Below are 19446 nucleotides of genomic sequence, written 5' to 3' on the forward strand. Positions count from 1 at the left end.
TAGGATGAGTTCAATAGGATGAGCTCAAATTCCTTAGTACTTCTTTGCCACTTATTGGCAATCGATCAAGTCTGCTTGGATCCCAGTTCAATTTATCAAGCAACAAACAATACTGCATGCAGGCAAGACTCAATGCCCTCCAGAGAACAAGAGATCAGAGCCCAATTAAGTTATTCCATAGATTGAGCATTTTTACTGGCATTTTAGCGATTGCATTCGAATGGTCTTTGTACAAAAACTGCAGTGTGGCAGCACTGACTTAAGATACATCCTCTGAAGGTGGTGCAGTTTGCATATGTGCTGTCATTTGTTGCTTCCAGTTAGAGAATCTAGTCTCTAATATGTGCTATTAGCAGCTGTCAACCATTTCCATACAGACATGAATAAATTTGATGAGCACATTGAATGGTGCATATGTGCACACGTATGGGGTGAGTACATCACTGAAGAGATAGTGAATCACTCTCAAAAGAAATAACAAAACTATATCCATTCTGGCCTGTGATTTCTTTGCCTAAATTATGGCAGACTGTGGAAGAGTTATCCTCGGCAGATGGGGTACTTTTATCATCCACCACCTGTTTTTCAAGTGCCAGTTCTCTTAATCAACAACTTCAACCAATGTTACAGAGACTGACACGGAAACAAAACAAACCATTGTGGCATGCTGTACAGTCTTTTACTCAGCAACCTTGTCTAGCTGATTTAGTCTTCAAACAGAGGCAATGCCCATTTAGATCCAGCATTAGCCAACTTCATGAAATCACGTGTAGCATTTAACAAAGCCACCCTTGGCCATCACTGCACTTGGCTCTAGGTTCAATTGGCCGTTCTTTTTACATTTTGAAAGAAACATCAACAACAACTTGTATTTATAGAACACCTTTAACATAGTGAACCATCCCAAAGAACTTCGCAGGAGCATCAAACAAAACTGACATCGAGCCATATAAAGGAGTTATTAAGACAGATGACCAAAAGCTTCGCAAATAAGTTGATTTTATGGATTGTCTTGAAAGAAGCTTAGGGCATTGGGAGCTGAAGGCTCAGCTACCAATGGTGCAGCAAGTAAAATTAGGGATGCTCAAGAGGTCAGAACTGGAGGAGCGCAGATAGCTTGAAGGGTGGTAGGGCTGGAGGAGATTACACAGATAGGGAGGAATGAGGCCCTCTGCCGAGGCGTACGTATGTTCTGCTGCAAGGACAGAATCCATTTCATTAGAGTTGAGAAGTAAAAAGGGTATGATCATGTTACTAAGGGCATCCCATAGGGAGAGGGAGAGAGAGAAGCAAATCTGCAGGGAAAAATCACAGATGTGCAAGAACTATAGAATGGTGATATTGGGGGACTTTAATTACCCAAATATCAAAACGTTGAAAGGGTAAGGAGGGGGGAGGAATGTCTGAAATGTGATCGGGAGAACTTCCTTGTTCAGTATGCTCTCAGCCCAACTAGAAAGGAGGCATTGCTGGATCTGGCGCTGGGAAACGAGATGGGCCAAGTGAACCAAGTGTCCGTCAGGAAGCACTTAGGTAAGAGTGGCCATTGTATCATAAGGTTTGGACTAGTAATGCAGAAAAGCAAGGAACGAAATAAGGCTGAACATCTAGATCGGAAGAGAGTAATTTCAACGTGATGAGAAGGGATCTAGCAAGGATAAAATGGAACCAAAGACTGACAGGAAGAGCTGCATCAGAACAATGGGTTATCTTTAAGTAAGAGATGCTTCAGGTACAGGACAGGTACATTGCAACAAGGGCGAAAGGCAAGCGAACCAAAAACAGGGCTCCTTGGATGACAAGGGAGATAGAGATGATGATGAAACAAACAAAAAAAAGACAGAAGGTGTATGCTGCATGTCAGGTGAATTCTTCATGTCAGAACCAGGTTATATACAATAAGTTCAGAGAGGAGGTGAAGAGGAAAATAAGACTGGCAAAGAGAGAACGCAAGAACAGAATGGCAGTCAGCATAAAGGGGGACACAAAAATCTTCTACCGGTGTGTAAAAAGAAAGTAGATAGTAAGAGGTGGAGTGGGGCCTATTAGGGACAAAAAGAGTAATATATGCTTAGAGGTGCAGGGAAAGGCTAATATAATGAGTACTTTGTATCAGGGTTCACCAAGGAAAAAGAATCGGACAAAATATCAGTAGAAGTGGAGAGTAGAGGCAATGCATGGAATGAAAATTGAGAGGGGAGGAAGGTAATAAAAAAGCTGGCTATGCTTCGTGTAGATAAGTCACCTGGTCCAGTTGGCTTGCACCCCAGGCTGCAAATGGGGATGGAGATAGTGGAAGGGCTTGCCATAATCTTCCAATCTTCCTTGGATACGGGGGAGATGCCAGAGGATTGGAGAGTGGGAAAAGCGACACCCTTATTCAAGAAAGGGCGTAAGGGCAGTCCTAGTATTTACAGGCCAGTTAGTTTAATATTAGTGGTGGGTAAGGTTTTAGAAACAATAATCGGGGGGCGGAAAATCAGTACACACTTGGAGGTTTGAGTTCATTAAGGATAGCCAGCAAGGATTTGTAAAAGGCAGACCATGCTTGACCAATCTAATTGAATTTTTTGATGAAGTAACAGAGGAAGTTGATAAAGGGAATGTGGTGGATGCTGTTTGTATGGATTTTAAGAAAGCGGTTAAGTACCACATAAAAGGCTGGTTAACAAAATTAAAGCTCATGAATAGGAGAGTCAGTGTCCAACTGGATTTAAAAAAAATTGGCTTAAGGACAGAAACCAGCACGTCGTAGTGAATGGTTGTTTTACAGGTTGGAGGATGGGAGACAGTGGTGCTCCCAAAGGGTCAGTGCTGGGACCACTGTTTTTTTTGCTATATATAAATGACTTGGATCTTGGAATAGAGTAGAATCTCCAAATTAACAGCATCTTGGGTGTACCTGTACCACATGGACTGCAGCAGTTCAAAAAGGCAGCTTACCACCACCTTCTCAAGAGCAATTAGGGATGGGCAATAAATGCTGGCCTTGCCAGTGACGCATCCTGTGAAAGAATAAAAAAAATTGCCAATGCCACCAAACTTGGAGGTGTGGCAAAGTGAGGATGATATGAATCGCCTGCAACAGGACATAAATAGGCTAGCAGAATGGGCAAAGAGGTGGCAGATGGAATTTAATACTGACAAGTATGAGGTAATGCATTTTGGCAGATGGAATCGGGAGAGGTAATATATATTTAATGGCACAGTTATAAAGGAGTGTGCAGGAACAGAGGGACTTGGGGGTGCTTTGCATTGATCTTTGCAGATGGCAGAACATATTGAAAGTGTGGTTAGTAGAGTATATGGGAGCATATATAGAAGCATTTGGTGCAAAAGCAGGGAAGTTATGCTGAACCTTTACAAAGCTCTTGTTAGGCCCCAACTAGAGTATTGTCTAGTTCTGGTCATCACACTTTAGGAAGGATGTGACGGTTCTGGAGAGGGTGCAGAGGAGATTTGCCAGAATAGTTCCAGGGATGAGGGATTTTAGTCACAAGGTTAGGTTGGAAAAACTGGGGTTGTTCTCCTCAGAACAAAGGAGATTGAGGGGAGATTTAATAGAGATGTACAAGACTTTGACAGGCTTAGATAAGTTAGACAAGGAAAAACTGTTCCCATTAACTAATGGTACAAGGACTAGGGACAGAGATTGACAGTTTTGGGCAAGAAATGCAGGGGGAATATGAGGAACAATGGTTTTTTTGTATGCAGCGGACAGTGATGACCTGGAACTCGTTACCCACAAGAGTGGTGGAAGCGGAGACAATCAATGACTTCAAAAGGAAATTGGATGGCCACTTGAAGGAAATTAACTTGCAGGCCTACAGGGACTGAATGGGGGAGTGGGACTGACTGGATAGCTCCGTGGAGAGTCAAATTGGACTTGATGGGCCACATAGTCTCCTTCTGTGCTGTAAATGACTGACTCTATGGGCCCATGGAGGGATGGGTAATGGAGGAGAGGCAATGGAGGAGGATAGTGTGATCAAAGATTGCTGACAGGTCGAGGACAGATAGTTTATCTTTGTCATAGTCACATGGGATGTCATTTGAGACTTTGATAAAAGCCGCCTCATTACTGTGGTAGGTGCCAAAACTTCACTGCAGGAATTCAAACATGGAGCTCCAGGAAAGATGGGCATGAATTTGGAAAGCGGCAACATGTTCAAGGAACTTAGAGAGGAAAGAGAAGTTGGAGATGGGGCAGTAGTTTGCAGGAACGGAGAGGCCAAGAATTTTTTTTTGAGGAGAGGGGTGAAGGAGAGGGGGCAGTACTGGAGGAGAGAGAACCGCTAAAAATATGAGGTAACATGGGAGCCAGGAGTAGAAGTTAAGTGGTCGGCAGTTTATGAATGGGGTGAAGGAGCAGGTCGTGAGTCTAATGGACAAGATGAGCTCAGAGAGGGCATAAGGGGAGACGAGAGAAACTAGAGAAAGATGCAAGTTCAAGTCTAGGTCGGGGAAAATTCAGAGGCAGTTTGGTCATGGGAGCTTGTGAAAGGGAGGGAAGCAGAAGAGGCAGCTGATCAGATGGACTTGATCTTAGTGACAAAAAAGTCTGTGAGTTCCTTGCACTTGTTCGAAGTGAGGGTGGAAGAGTCAGGGAAAAGTGTTTAAGAAGACAGTCTGCAGTACAGAAGAAACCAGGGTTGCCTATGATCCTGTAATAGTGAGCAGTTTTGGCAGATGAGAGCAGGACCCGACAGTGCTTTATATGGACCAGTGCAAGTGATCGAGTGCAAGATTTTGTCGTTAATGACAAGAAGCAAAAAAAACTGCCTTTCTGGTGCAGAAGAAACATACATGAATGCCACGGTCTAAATTCTATACTGACTACCAATATGCAAACTAAGCAACCATACCATTTCAGAGCGTGTCAGCCCGAGGGAAACAGACCCGGAGGACCACAGATAAAGTGTCAATGGGGAGAGAGAGCGCGAGCAAGCCTACGGGAAAACAGTACCGGAGACCCACAGATAAAAGCGGCGGTGGGAAGTCAGAGAGAGCACGGAGAACACAAATCAACAAAAAAAAAAGGACTAACGTCACAGGACAGCAAATAAGTGATTGGTTGCTTGGAGAGCCTGTAGGTAAGCAACAGAGCTGAAGGAGCTCGGGGACAGAGCAGCAGACTGTATATACGTGTCATGGAGCAAGGTATGGTCAGCATGAGCAGGGCAAGTATAACAGTAAATGAATTAATAATGAGTATTAGCACAGAGCAGGTCGAGAGATATTAATTAACTTTAATAGTTTAAACAAGGTACTAATAGATCCTAAAAGAGGGAAGAGAGATTTTTTAGATCATGGATAGGCAGTTGTGACCTGTTGCTTGCAATTCCAGCGCCATGTGGGAACAACGGGACACTTCATTTATCTTGGAGCACCATGTGTGTAGGAAGTGTCTTCAGCTGCTTGAGCTCCAACTCAGGCTTTCCGAGCTTGAGGGCAGCTGGAGTCAATGCAGAGCATCAGAGAGGATGAGAGTTTTCTAGATTATATGTTCCAGGAAGCGGCTGCCCCATAGGCAGTAAGAGTTCAGGATAGTAGATGGGTGGCCATCCGGATGAGTAGGAAGAGGCAGGTGACACAGGAGTCTTCGGGATGTATGCCATTCTCAAACCAGTACTCAGCTTTGGAGACTGCTGGGAGTGACGAAATCTTGAGGGAGTGCAGTCCAGACCATGGCACCAATGGGTAAGGGACTGCACAGAAGGGAACAGCAAAGAGCAGAAATCCAATCGTGAGAGGATTCCATAGTCAAGGGGACAGACAGGCATTTCTGTAGCCACCATCTTGAGTCCACATGGTGTTGTCTCCCTGGTTTCCAAGTAAAGGACATCACGGAGCAGGTGCAGAATATTCTGCAGGGGATGGAAATGAGCCAGAAGTTGTGGTACATGTCAGTACCAATGACAGAGCTATCAGATATTAAGGTTTTACAGTCAGATTTTCAGGAGATAGGGAAGTTAAAAAGTAGGACCTTGAGAATTGGAATAGGAAGATAAGGAGGATCAATGGATAGCTTGAGCACTGGCGCAGGAGGGAGGGCTCCAGATTCTTGGGGCATTGGGATCAGTTTTGGGGTAGGAGGCACCTATTCAAAACAGATGCGCTGCACCTCAACACGACTGGGACCAATGTCCTTGTGGGTAAGTTCACTAGTGTGGTTGGGGACGGTTTAAACTAAATTGGCAGGGGAATGGTCACCAGCACATTGAAGTAGAAAAGAGGAATAAGGTGCATAAAGAAACGTTAGCTCTGCTTCTCTCTCCACAGATGCTGCTAGACCTGAGTATATTCAGCATTTCTTGTTTTTATTTCAGATTTCCAGCATCTGCAGTATTTTGCTTTTATTATATGCAAAAGGTGAATGTTGGATAATACTAGAGAAGTAAGTACTACCATATTAGATAGCAGCACACTAAGAAGGACTACGCGGAATACCAAGACAGATTGAGAATGCATATATGTAAACGCACAAAGTGTGGTGAATAAGGCTGGTGACCCACAAGCACAAGTAGTCGTGTGGGAATATGATGTAGTGGCAATAAAGGAAACGTGGCTTAAAAATAATGAGGACCAGGTGCTCAACGCTCAAGGATATCTTGTGTTCAGAAAAGAAAGGGATGGAATAAAGGGAGCTGGGGTGGTAGTACTGATTAAGGAAGACATTGCGGTGTTGGAAAGAGATGTCCTTGAGGGGGCAAGGACAGAATCCATTTGGTTAGAGTTGAAAAGTAAAAAAAAAAAGAGTATGATCACACTACTGGGGGTATTTGATAGGCCTCTAAATCGTGAGACAGAGTGATAGAGGAGCAAATCTGCAAGGAAATCAGAGAGATGTGCAAACAAAGAACAGTACAGCACAGCACAGGAACAGGCCATTCGGCCCCCCAAGCCCACGCCGATCTTGATGCCTGCCTAAACTAACACCTTCTGCACTTCCGGGGCCCATATCCCTCTATTCCCTTCCTATTCATATATTTGTCAAGATGTCTCTTAAACGTCGCTATCGTATCTGCTTCCACCACCTCCCCTGGCAGCAAGTTCCAGGCACTCACCAACCTCTGTGTAAAAGAACTTGCCTCGCACATCCCCTCCAAACTTTGCCCCTCGCACCTTAAACCTATGTCCCCTAGTAACTGACTCTTCCACCCTGGGAAAAAGCTTCTGACTATCCACTCTGTCCATGCCGCTCATAACTTTGTAAACCTCTATCATGTCGCCCCTCCAACTCCGTCGTTCCAGTGAAAACAATCCGAGTTTTTCCAACCTCTCCTCATGGCTAATGCCCTCCAGACCAGGCAACATCCTGGTAAACCTCCTCTGTACCCTCTCCAAAGCCTCCACGTCCTTCTGGTAGTGTGGCGACCAGAATTGCACGCAATATTCTAAGTGTGGCCTAACTAAGGTTCTGTACAGCTGCAACATGACTTGCCAATTTTTATACTCTATGCCCCGACCGATGAAGGCAAGCATGCCGTATGCCTTCTTGACTATTTTATCCACCTGCGTTACCACTTTCAGTGACCTGTGGACCTGTAAGCCCAGATCTCTCTGCCTGTCAATACTCCTATGGGTTCTGCCATTTACTGTATACCTCCCATCTGCATTAGACCTTCCAAAATGCATTACCTCACATTTGTCCGGATTAAACTCCATCTGCCATTTCTCCGCCCAAGTCTCCAACCGATCTATATCCTGCTGTATCCTCATCATTATCCGCAACTCCACCAACCTTTGTGTCGTCCGCAAACTTGCTAATCAGACCAGCTACATTTTCCTCCAAATCATTTATATATACTACAAACAGCAAAGGTCCCAGCACTGATCCCTGCGGAACACCACTAGTCACATCCCTCCATTCCGAAAAACACCCATCCACTGTTACCCTCTGTCTTCTGTGACTGAGCCAGTTCTGTATCCATCTTGCCAGCTCACCTCTGATCCCGTGTGACTTCACCTTTTGTGCCAGTCTGCCATGCGGGACCTTGTCAAAGGCTTTATTAAAGTCCATATAGAGAACATCCACCACCCTTCCCTCATCAATCATCTTCGTCACTTCCTCAAAAAACTCAATCAAATTAGTAAGACACGACCTCCTCTTCACAAAACCATGCTGTCTCTCACGAATAAGTTCGTTTGTTTCCAAATGGGAGTAAATCCTGTCCTGAAGAATCCTCTCTAATAGTTTCCCTACCACTGACGTAAGGCTCACCGGCCTATAATTTCCTGGATTATCCTTACCATCCTTCTTATACAAAGGAACAACATTGGCTATTCTCCAGTCCTCTAGGAAATCACCTGTAGCCAATGAGGATGCAAAGATTTCTGTCAAGGCCCCAGCAATTTCTTCCCTTATAGCAAGAACTATAGAGCAGTGATATTGGGGGACTTTAATTACCCAAATGTTGATTGGGATAATTATAGAGTAAAAGGGAAAGAAGGAGGAGGAGGAAATTCTAAAATATGTTCTGGAGAACTTCCTTGACCAGTAGGTTCTTGATCCAACTAGGAAGGAGGCATTGCCGGATCTGGTGCTGGGGAATGAGGTGGGCCAAGTGTCTGTGGGGGAACACTTGGGTAAGAGTGATCATCATATCATAAGCTTTAGATTAGTAATGGAGAAGAGCAAGGAAAAATCTAAAGTAGAACTTCTAAATTGGAAGTGGACTAACTTCCAATGGTATGAGAGGGGATCTAGTCAGGGTAAAATGGAACCAAAGACGGGCAAGAATAACTAACAGAATAATGGGTGATATTTGAGGAGATGCTTCAGTACAGGCTAGGTACACTCCAACAAGAGTGAAAGTTAGGGGAACTGAAACTCCTTGGATGACAAGGGAGATAGAGAATATGATGAATGAAAACAAAGGTGTATGATGCATGTTTGAGGTACAGGCTAGGTACAGTCCAACAAGGACAAAAGGTGGGAGAACCAAAGGCAGAGCTCGAGAGAGAGGGAGGGCATGAGTGAGTATGATGAGACAAAAATACAGAGGGTATGTGATGTTAAGTCAGGTGAATTCTTCAAGTGAGAATCAGGCCAATACAATAAAGTTGAGAGGGGAAGTGAAGAGGAAAATAAAACTGGCCAAGAGAGATGAGAATAGAAGGGCAGTTAACATAAAAGGGAACCCAAAAATCTTCTGCCAGCATGTAAACAGTCAGTGGGTACTAAGAGATGGGGTGGGTCCTATTAGGCACAAAGAGGGATTATACGCTTAGAGATGGAGTGCAAGGCTAGAATACTTAATGAGTACTTTGTATCGGTGTTTACTAAGGAACAGGATGCTGACAAGATATTGGGAGAAACAGAGATGGTCGAGGTAATAGATGAGGTAAAAATTGATAGGCAGGAAGTACTGGAAAGGTTGGCTATGATTAGAGTGGATAAGTCGCCTGGTCCTGATGGCTTACATCACAGGTTGCTAAAGTGGGAGTGGAAATAGCATAAGGGTTTGCCATAATCTTCCAATCTTCCCTAGATATGTTGGAGGTGCCACAGGATTGGAGAGTAGCAAATGTGACACCCTTATTCAAGAAAGGATGTAAGAGCATTCCCAGTAACTACAGGCCGGTCAGTTTAACATCAGTGGTAGGTAAGATTTTAGAAATAATAATCGGGGGAAAAAAATCAACAGGCAATTGGAGAGCTTTGAGTTAATTAAGCATAGCCAGCACAGATTTGTAAAAGATAGATTGTGCTAATTGAATTTTTTGATGAAGTAACAGAGAAAGTTGATGAAGGGAATGCAGCAGATGTTGTCCATATGGATTTTAAGGAAGAGTTTAACAAAGCACCACTTAAAAGGCTGATTAACAAAACTGAAGCCATGGAATAAGAGGGTCAGTGTCAGCTTGGATTAAAAAATTTGGTTTAAGAACAGGAAACAGTAAGCCATGGAAAACATTTGGTTTTCAAACTGGAAGATTGTAGACAGTAGTGTTCATTTAGGGGTCAGTGCTGGGACCACTGCTTTTTTGATGTATATAAAAGGATTTTGATATTAGAATACAGAGTACAATTTCAAAATATGCCAATGATACCAAACTTGGAAAGTGTGGCAAACAGTGAGGATGATACTAATCAACTGCAACATGAATGGGCAGACAAATGGCAGATGAAATTTAATAGAAATATGTGAGGTGATGCATTAAGGCAGAAAGGATAGGAGAGACAATGTGGACTTAATGACGCAGTTCTAAAAAGTTTTCAGGAACAAAGAAACCTGGGGAGGATGGGGCTTCATATCCTAGATCTTTGATGGCAGGACATAGTGAGAAATTAGCAAAGCATATGGGATCTAGGGATTCATAAATAGAGGGGTAGAGTACAAAAGCAGGGAAGTTATGGTGAACCTTTAGAAAGCTCTGGTTAGGCCACAACTCGAGTACTGCATCAAGTTCTGGTCACCACACTTTAGGAAGGATGAGAGGGTCCTTGAGAGGGTGCAGAAGAAATTTACCAGAATGATTCCAGGGATAAGGAATTTAAGCTACAAGGTTAGGTTGGAGAATCTGGGGTTGTTCTGCTTGGACCAATAAGGTTGAGTTGAGATTTGATAGAGGTGTACAAGATTATGACAAGCTTACATAACGTAGACAAAGAAAAGCTGCTGCCATTAGCTAATGGTACAAGGACTAGTAGGCACAGTTTTGAGGCTTTGGGCAAGAGATGCAGGGAGGATGCGAGGATGTGCTTTTTCACAGTGAACGGTAATGACCTGGAACTCACTGCCCTCGAGGGTGGTGGAAGAGGAGACGATTGATGATTTTAAAAGGAAATTGGATGGGTACTCGAGGGAAATAAACTTGTAGGGCTATGGGGGTACAGCAGGGGAAATAGAATTGACTGGATTGCTCTCCAGAGAGCAGTATGGACTCGATGGGCCGAATGGCCTCCTTCTGTGCCGTAAGTCTAGTGAGTTCACAGAAATATCGCTGAGATTTAGCAGTTGGACACAGACCCAGCAGCCATCCTGTCCGGTCTGTGTGCAGCAGCTGCTGCCTGGTCAGACTTACCCCCCAACCCCAGTAACTGTCCCCGGGATCCAGCTCCGGTTGTGCCCAGCAGACCTCCCCATTCTTCTCTGTATATATGTGTGGGGCAGTATTATAACTATTACATTCTAACTGTATGGACACACACGGGAAAACGGCGAGGTGATGGGGGGGGGGGGGGGGGGGGTCGTAGTATGATGTAATACAGTTCGGGGTTTGCTTTGCCCTGAAAGAACCGACCACTTTGTGCATCAACCGACCCGCGGCAGCAAACACACGGATACCCACTCGGCGATCAGCTCCCGGGAACTCCGCTCACTCCCTCAGAGCTCCCCAGGTCCCGGGCCTCCCTCCTCCGTTCACACCGGCGGCAGGGAGCCACAGCACTAACTCCCACCGACTGCCCACTCTTTTACCGCCCCCGATTCCTTTCCATTTTTACCAAAGGCCCAACAAACCGGATGTGAGAACTCTGCCGCGCATGTTCACGAAGTACCAATGAAAGCCTCCTTACCACACTCTCTCTCGGCTCAGCCTGGCCCGGGATCTACAGCCGGACGATGCGCGGCTCCTCCTCGGCTGTTTGTTGTTGTTTTGGAACGCGGCGGTTTAACGGTCTCAAAGCGAACGTTCCAACACTGTTAATGTTTGAGCACGCACCGACACCCGGAAACGTGCAGGCACGCTTTGATCGACAGCTCGACCCGTGAATCGGCGCACGACGGCTGTGGTATGCAACCAATGAGAGCGGTTGAGGGGCGGAATTTCCTGTGAGGCTGGGGTGGGAGGAGGGGAAATTCGTCGTTGCGCGCGCGGCTTGCGCAGCCTCTGTTGTTCGGAAGGAGATGGGATGTTAAACTGTTTGGTTTGGCCTCATTTGACGGCTAACGGCCAAAGAGTGCGGCAGCAGACACTGGAGGGGGGAGGATGAGCGAGTCCGAGTCGTGGCGTTAGCCAGTCTGCTGTTGATTAGGAACACACGATTTAATAGTTGGAAATTTTATTTCAATTGTGTTCATAATTCTGATTAATATCTTCATAAAATAAACAAAAGAACCGACCATTTGGTGATGTAAAATTACATCGAATTTGTACCAAAAGACCTGTTCTATGCTCCACAACTCTTCCCCTATTTCATCCAACTCTATCAGCATATCTTTCTATTCCTCTTTTCCCTCATGTACCCCTCTTGCATCCGCTTAAAGCTGTGTTACTAGAAAACATTAGAAAATGAGGCATTCGTGGAGTTGCCATCCCTCCGATTTCTGGACAGTGTAACCCAGCTTTTGAGCGAGCTGTCTGGATTTGAAAAAAACACTGCTGCAAACTCAGAATTACATAAAAGCTGCAGCACAAAAACGGGTCATTTAGTCGCTGAAAGTAAGCATGCAGGTGCAGCAGGCAGTTAAGAAGACAAATGGTATGTTGGCCTTCATAGTGAGAGGATTCGAATGCAGGAGCAAGGATGCCTTGCTGCAATTATACAAGGCCTTGGTGAGACTACATCTGGAGTATTGTGTGCAGTTTTGGTCTCCTTATCTGAGGAAGGATGTTCTTGCTATGGAGGGAATGCAGCGAAAGTTCACCAAACGATTCCTGGGATGTCAGAACTAACGTATGAAGAGAGATTGGGTCGATTAGGCTTGTATTTGCTAGAGTTTAGAAGAATGAGAGGGGATCTCGTAGAAACCTACAAAATTCTAACAGGACTGGACAGACTAGATGCAGGAAGGATGGCGGGGGAGTCCAGGACCAGGAATCACAGTCTAAGGATAAGGGGTAAGCCATTTAGGACTGAGATGAGGAGGGATTTCTTCACCCAGAGAGTGGTGAACCTGTGGAATTCTCTACCACAGAAAGCAGTTGAGGCCAAATTATTAAATATATTCAAGAAAGTTAGATATAGTTCTTAGGGATCAAGGGATACAGGAAGAAAGCAGGAACAGGGTACTGAGTTTGGATGATCAGCTATGATGGTACTACAACAACTTATATTTATATCGCACTTTTAATGTAAGAAAACATTCCAAGGCACTTCAGTTCCGAAGAAGGGCCACTGCCCCGAAACGTTAACTCTGCTTCTCTCGCCACAGATGCTGCCAGACCTGCTGAGTATTTCCAGCATTTCTTGTTTTTATTCCACGGCACTTCACAGGAGCATTATACAACAAAATATGACACTGAGCCAGATAAGGAGATATTAAGTCAGATAGCCCAAAAGCTTGATCAAGGAGATAGGTTTTAAGGAATGTTTTAAAGGAGGAAAGTGAGGTGGAGAGGTGTAAGGAGGGAATTCCAGAGCTCAGGGCCTAGGCAACTGAAGGAATGGCCACCAATAGTAGACCGATTAAAATCAGGGATGCTCAAGAGGCAAGAATTAGAGAACTTCAGATATCTCAGAGAGATGTGGGGCTGGAGGAGATTACAGAGATAGAGAGGGGCGAGGCCATGGAAGGATGTGAAAACAAGGATGAGAATTTTAAAATCAAGACATCAATTGACCGGGAGCCAATTAGGTCAGTAATCCTGAATCCTGGTAGAAGCTCGCCCATCATCACTGCAGCTGGGGCAGTGAAATAAAAAAGGGTGTGACCTCCTTTTAAAGCATATCACAGTCAGAGAGAAAACGCAAGGAGAGGAAATCCCGAGCCAGTAGCTCGTCCAAAACTCAATTGTTTGCTTTACCCTGCCTTATTTGCAGCAGAGAGATCGACCATTGACATGCTGTTCTCCCTTCGTCAGATACAGGAGAAATGCTGAGAACAACAGATGCCCCTCTACGTTGCTTTCATTGATCTCACCAAAGCCTTTGACCTCGTCAGCAGACGTGGTCTCTTCAGACTACTAGAAAAGATTGCATGTCCACCAAAGCTACTAAGTATCATCACCTTATTCCATGATAATATGAAAGGCACAATTCAACATGGCGGCACCTCATCAGACCCCTTTCCTATCCTGAGTGGCATGAAACAGGGCTGTGTTCTCGCACCCACACTTTTTGGGATTTTCTTCTCCCTGCTGCTTTCATATGCATTCAAGTCTTCTGAAGAAGGAATTTTCCTCCACACAAGATCAGGGGGCAGGTTGTTCAACCTTGCCCGTCGAAGAGCGAAGACCAAAGTATGGAAAGTCCCCATCAGGGAATTCCTCTTTGCTGACGATGCTGCTTTAACATCTCACACTGAAGAGTGTCTGCAGAGTCTCATGGACAGGTTTGCAGCTGCCTGCAATGAATTTGGCCTAACCATCAGCCTCAAGAAAACGAACATCATGGGACAGGACGTCAGAAATGCTCCATCCATCAATATTGGTGACCACGCTCTGGAAGTGGTTCAAGAGTTCACATACCTCGGCTCAACTATCACCAGTAACCTGTCTCTAGATGCAGAAATCAACAAGCGCATGGGAAAGGCTTCCACTGCTATGTCCAGACTGGCCAAGAGAGTGTGGGAAAATGGCACACTGACACGGAACACAAAAGTCCGAGTGTATCAAGCCTGTGTCCTCAGTACCTTGCTCTATGGCAGTGAGGCCTGGACAACGTATGTCAGCCAAGAGCGACGTCTCAATTCATTCCATCTTCGCTGCCTCCGGAGAATCCTTGGCATCAGGTGGCAGGATCGTATCTTCAACACAGAAGTCCTCGAGGCGGCCAACATCCCCAGCTTATACACACTACTGAGTCAGCGGCGTTTGAGATGGCTTGGCCATGTGAGCCGCATGGAAGATGGCAGGATCCCCAAAGACACATTGTACAGCGAGCTCGCCACTGGTATCAGACCCACCGGCCGTCCATGTCTCCGCTTTAAAGACGTCTGCAAACGCGACATGAAGTCCTGTGACATCGATCACAAGTCGTGGGAGTCAGTTGCCAGCGATCGCCAGAGCTGACGGGCAGCCATAAAGGCGGGGCTAAAGTGTGGCGAGTCAAAGAGACTTAGCAGTTGGCAGGAAAAAAGACAGAAGCGTAAGGGGAGAGCCAACTGTGTCACAGCCCCGACAAACAATTTCTTCTGCAGCACCTGTGGAAGAGTCTATCATTCTAATATTGGCCTTTATAGCCATTCCAGGCGCTGCTCCACAAACCACTGACCACCTCCAGGTGCTTACCCATTGTCTCTCGAGACAAGGAGGCCAAAGAAGAAGACGATTTGCAGCAAAACCTTCCGGGCACAGATCAGCCATAGCAATCACGTACGTGCCCATTGGAACCCTGCCAAACACCCCAGATATTGGACATAGTCATCTTTGCCTTGATGGACGAACAACAACAGGTCAGCGAGCACAGGGGTGACAGGTGACTTGGTGCGAGTTAAGACATGGACAACAGAGTTTTGGATGATCTCAAGTATACAGAGAGTAGATAGTGGGAGACCAGCCAGGAGTGCGATGGAATAGTCAAATCTAGAGGTAACGAAGGTATCAGCAGCAGCAGATGAGCAGAAACAGGCATGAAGTCGGGCAATGTTACGGAGATGGAAATAGGCAGTCTTAGTAATGGTGTGAATATGAGGTCGGAAGCTGATTTCGGGGTCAAATGTGACACCAAGTTTGTGAACAATCTGGCTTACTTCCTGAATTTGTTGTGTTATCCGTTAGTAACTATTTTATATTTATGCCCCTTTGTTCTAGACTCACCCACAAGTGGAAACAGTTTTCCACATCCACCCTATCAAAAAATTTCATAATTTTGAACACCTTTATCAGATCTCCTCTTGGTCTTCTACTTTATAGAGGAAATCTTTCCTGACAATTGCATCCTCTCAACTGTGCCAGCATCACTGTGAATCTTTTCTGTACTTTCTCCTATGCTTCGATAACCTTTTTCTAGTTTTAGGTATCAGAATTACACTCAGTTCTTCTCCATGTGGTGTAATCAAATTTCTATGTAAATCAGTTTATATTGCTACTTTCAGGGTTTTTGAGGAGGAAGATGTAGAGTCATGGGATAGGATGAAAATAAAGAGTAGGTACACAAATAGTTGGCTGTGCTCAAGGAAGAAAAGTCACCCTGTCCAGGTGGGATGCATCTTAAGTTGCTGACAGGATTAAGGGTAAAAATAAAGTAGAGGCTGTAACCACAATCATTCAATCCTCCTTGGATATGCAAGTGGTGCCAGAAGACTGGAGGACTCCAGAAAAGGTGGTGAGAGATAAATCAGGTATCTGCCAGCCAGTCAGCTCAACGTCGATGGTGGGGTAACCTCTAGAGGCAATAATCCATTAATTAGCACTTTGAAGAACATGAGTTAATAAATGACAAACAACATGGACTTATAAAAGGCAAATTGTGTCAGACTAACTTGACTGAGTTCTTTGATGAATTAACAGAGAGGGTTGATGAAGGTGATGTGGATATAGACTTTCAAAAGCTGTTTGAAAAGGTACCACATAATAGACTTGTTAGCAAAATTAAAGCACATTGGATTAAAGGGCTGTGGCAAGGTTGATATAAAATTGGTTGAGAGACAGCAGCACAGTGGCACAGTGGTTAGCACTGCAGCCTCACAGCTCCAGTGACCCGGGTTCAGTTCTGGGTACTGCCTGTGCGGAGTTTGCAAGTTCTCCCTGTGACCGCATGGGTTTCCGCCGGGTGCTCTGGTTTCCTCCCACAGCCAAAGACTTGCAGGTTGGTAGGTAAATTGTCCATTATAAATTGCCCCTAGTGTAGGTAGGTGGTGGGGATGTGGTAGGAATATGGGGTTAATGTAGGATTAGTATAAATGGGTGGCTGTTGGTGGGCACAGACTTGGTGGGCCAAAGAGCCTGTTTCAGTGCTGTATCTCTAAATAAAATGAAAGCTGAGAGCAGTAGTGAACAGCTGTTTTTTGACTTGGACTAGAGTCTACCAGGGACCACTGCTATTTTTAATAGGAGCATAGGAACATGCGAGCAGGAGGTTCCATTCAGCCCATCGAGCCTGCTCCGCCATTCAGTTAGATCATGGCTAATCATCTACCTCAATGCCACTTTCCCGTGCTATCCCCATATCCCGTGATCTCATTAGATTTTTGTCATGAACATCCTCAAAGATTAAGCTTCCAAAGGGAGCTAGGGTAGAGAATTCCAAAGATTCACCATCCTCTGGGAGAAGAAATTCCTCCTCATCTCAGTCTTAAATGGCCTTCCCTTATTCTGAGACTATGTCCCCTGGTTCTAGACTCACCAGCCAGGAGAAACATCCTATCTACATCCTCCCTGTGATGCCCTGTAAGAATTGTGTAAGTTTCAATGAGATGACCTCTCATTCTTCGAAAGCTCGAGAATACAGGCCCACCTTCCTCAATCTCTTCTCATAAGCCATTCCAGAGATTACTCTGGTGAACATCCATTGCACTTCCTCTATGGCAAGTATATCCTTCCTTAAATGAAGAGACCAAAACTGTACATAGTATTCCTGGTGCGGTCTCACCAAGACTATATACAATTGCAGCAAGACTTCTGTTCTCAAGGGAAATGAGAGGATCCTGAACTTTTATCAATTAATGGTCTTCCTGAGAGTTCAGGGCATTATAAATAACAACACATGCAACCATCAGGACTCTGCATCACAACCAAAATACCTGCATGAACAAAAAGTGGTTCTATTCCCTTAAGGTATCAGGCAACAATGCCATCTACGTTCAATACATTATATCGAGTGATTAGCCACAATTCTTTAATGCTGCAGCAGTTTGCACTGCCCACCTTGTTTGAAATGGGTGATATGTCTGGATGGCTCTTGCGTGTCAAAAGCTATCATTGTTCCCACGATTCATGACAATACTTCATTGTGGTACATCGAGTCAACAGCTCAGAACAGACCATTCGGCCCCAGTGATCTATGCTGGCAATTGTACACCACTGCAGCCTGTTACCATCCCTCTTTAACCCTTCAATTCTCTTCTCCCTCATGTGCTTATCTAGTTTCCCCTGAAATGCAGCTATCTTGTCTCCTCAACTACTCCTCGGTGGTAGCCCGTTCTACATTCTTACCACTCTCTGGCTAACAAAGTTCCTCCTGAATTCCCTGTTGGACTTATTACTAACTATCTTCGATTTATGGTCCCTAGTTTTGAATCCCCTACAAGTGGAAGCATCTTCTCTAAGTCTGCCCTATGGAATCCCTTCATCATTTTAAAGACGCCTTTCAGTCTTCTCTTTTCTGGAGAAAAGGCCCCCAGCCTGCCCAGTCTTTCCTGATAGCTGTAACCTCTCAGTTTCTGGTATCATCCTTGTAGATGTTTTTTTTGCACTTTCTCTAATGCATCTGTACCTTTTTTATATTATAGGGATCAGAACTGTGTACAGTTCTCCAAGTGTAGTCCAGCTAACATTCTTCATGTGGTTCAGTGGAGAATCTAATCATTTTCCCTTGATGTTCAATGGCATTACAATCATCACCCCCACCATCAATATTCTGGGGGTCACAATTGAACAGAAACTGAACTTGACCAGCCATATAAGTACTGTTGCTACAAGAACAGGTCAGAGGCTAGAAATTTTGTGGTGAGTTATTCACCTCCTGACCCCTCCAAAGCCTGTCAACCATCTACAAAGCACAAGTCAGGAGTGTGATGGAATACTCCCCACTTGCCTGGATGAGCGTGGTTCCAACAACACTCAAGAAGCTCAACATCATCCAGGACAAAACAAGCCCCATTCACCACCTTCAACATTCAGTCCCTCTACCACTGATGCACAGTGGCAGCAGTGTGTATTGTACTCTCTTGTCAGTGTGCTGTTATTATTAAATGAGGTCAGTATCTACATGAAGACTAAGCAACACCAGATTCAGACCTGTGACATCACATCCTGTGATGATGCTTAAGGTCTATATACATAATCTACCCAGCAACAGTTTATGTACATTATACTACATCTCCCCCCCAAGTCTCTGACTTCATTCATCAGGTCTGTAATGCTGTGGGGTGCTCACAACTCTGCCATAGCGTGTTATTCATTCACTTGTTTGGGGTATTGAGTCTTTCTGTTCTTCTTCCTCACTTTCCTGTGGGTGAGTGGAGTTATTGGATGACTCAGGTTCTCTGTTTTCACTGTCGTCTGGGTGATCTGTTATTGGTTGCATCTCTCTTGGGTAGCTGATTCTCTTGATCTTTCATCAGTTCTTCTGGATGGTATCATTTCTCTGTAAAATGGAGGTGAACCATAACTATCCCTTTCGTGCGAGGGAGGTCCTCTTGAACTACTTCCTCTTCCCCCCATTCCTCCACTTCGCATTGGCCTCGAAGGAAGAGGTCTTTGAGGTGGTGGTATATTCCTCTTAAGCTAGCACTGTTCTTTCTCCTGAACCCACTCACCATGCCCACCTTTTTGAGCTTTACCTCTCACTCCTTGTCAAATCCTCCTAAGAGTACCATGGCTTCTTGGGGGTGGAGGTGGTCTATGTTGTCTATTTTCAAATACTGGTCTAATAGCTTGCTCTACTTTAATGGG

At 44.9% G+C, this 19446-nt stretch overlaps 1 protein-coding gene across 4 annotated transcripts in view; it reads right to left on the reverse strand.

Annotated features, from left to right (window-relative positions):
- The window catches only part of tbpl1 (TBP-like 1), a 68068-nt gene extending 56366 nt beyond the window's left edge, over nucleotides 1–11702 (reverse strand). For all 4 annotated transcript variants that reach the window (XM_068026343.1, XM_068026354.1, XM_068026350.1 and 1 more), the window contains exon 1: nucleotides 11525–11702. The gene's annotated coding sequence lies outside the window, so the exon portion shown is untranslated. The remainder of the gene's footprint in view (nucleotides 1–11524) is intronic.
- Between the last annotated feature and the right edge of the window lie 7744 nt (nucleotides 11703–19446).

This window comes from Heterodontus francisci, chromosome 3 (genome assembly GCF_036365525.1).
Source record: "Heterodontus francisci isolate sHetFra1 chromosome 3, sHetFra1.hap1, whole genome shotgun sequence".
In the NCBI taxonomy this organism is placed as follows: Eukaryota; Metazoa; Chordata; class Chondrichthyes; order Heterodontiformes; family Heterodontidae; genus Heterodontus; species Heterodontus francisci.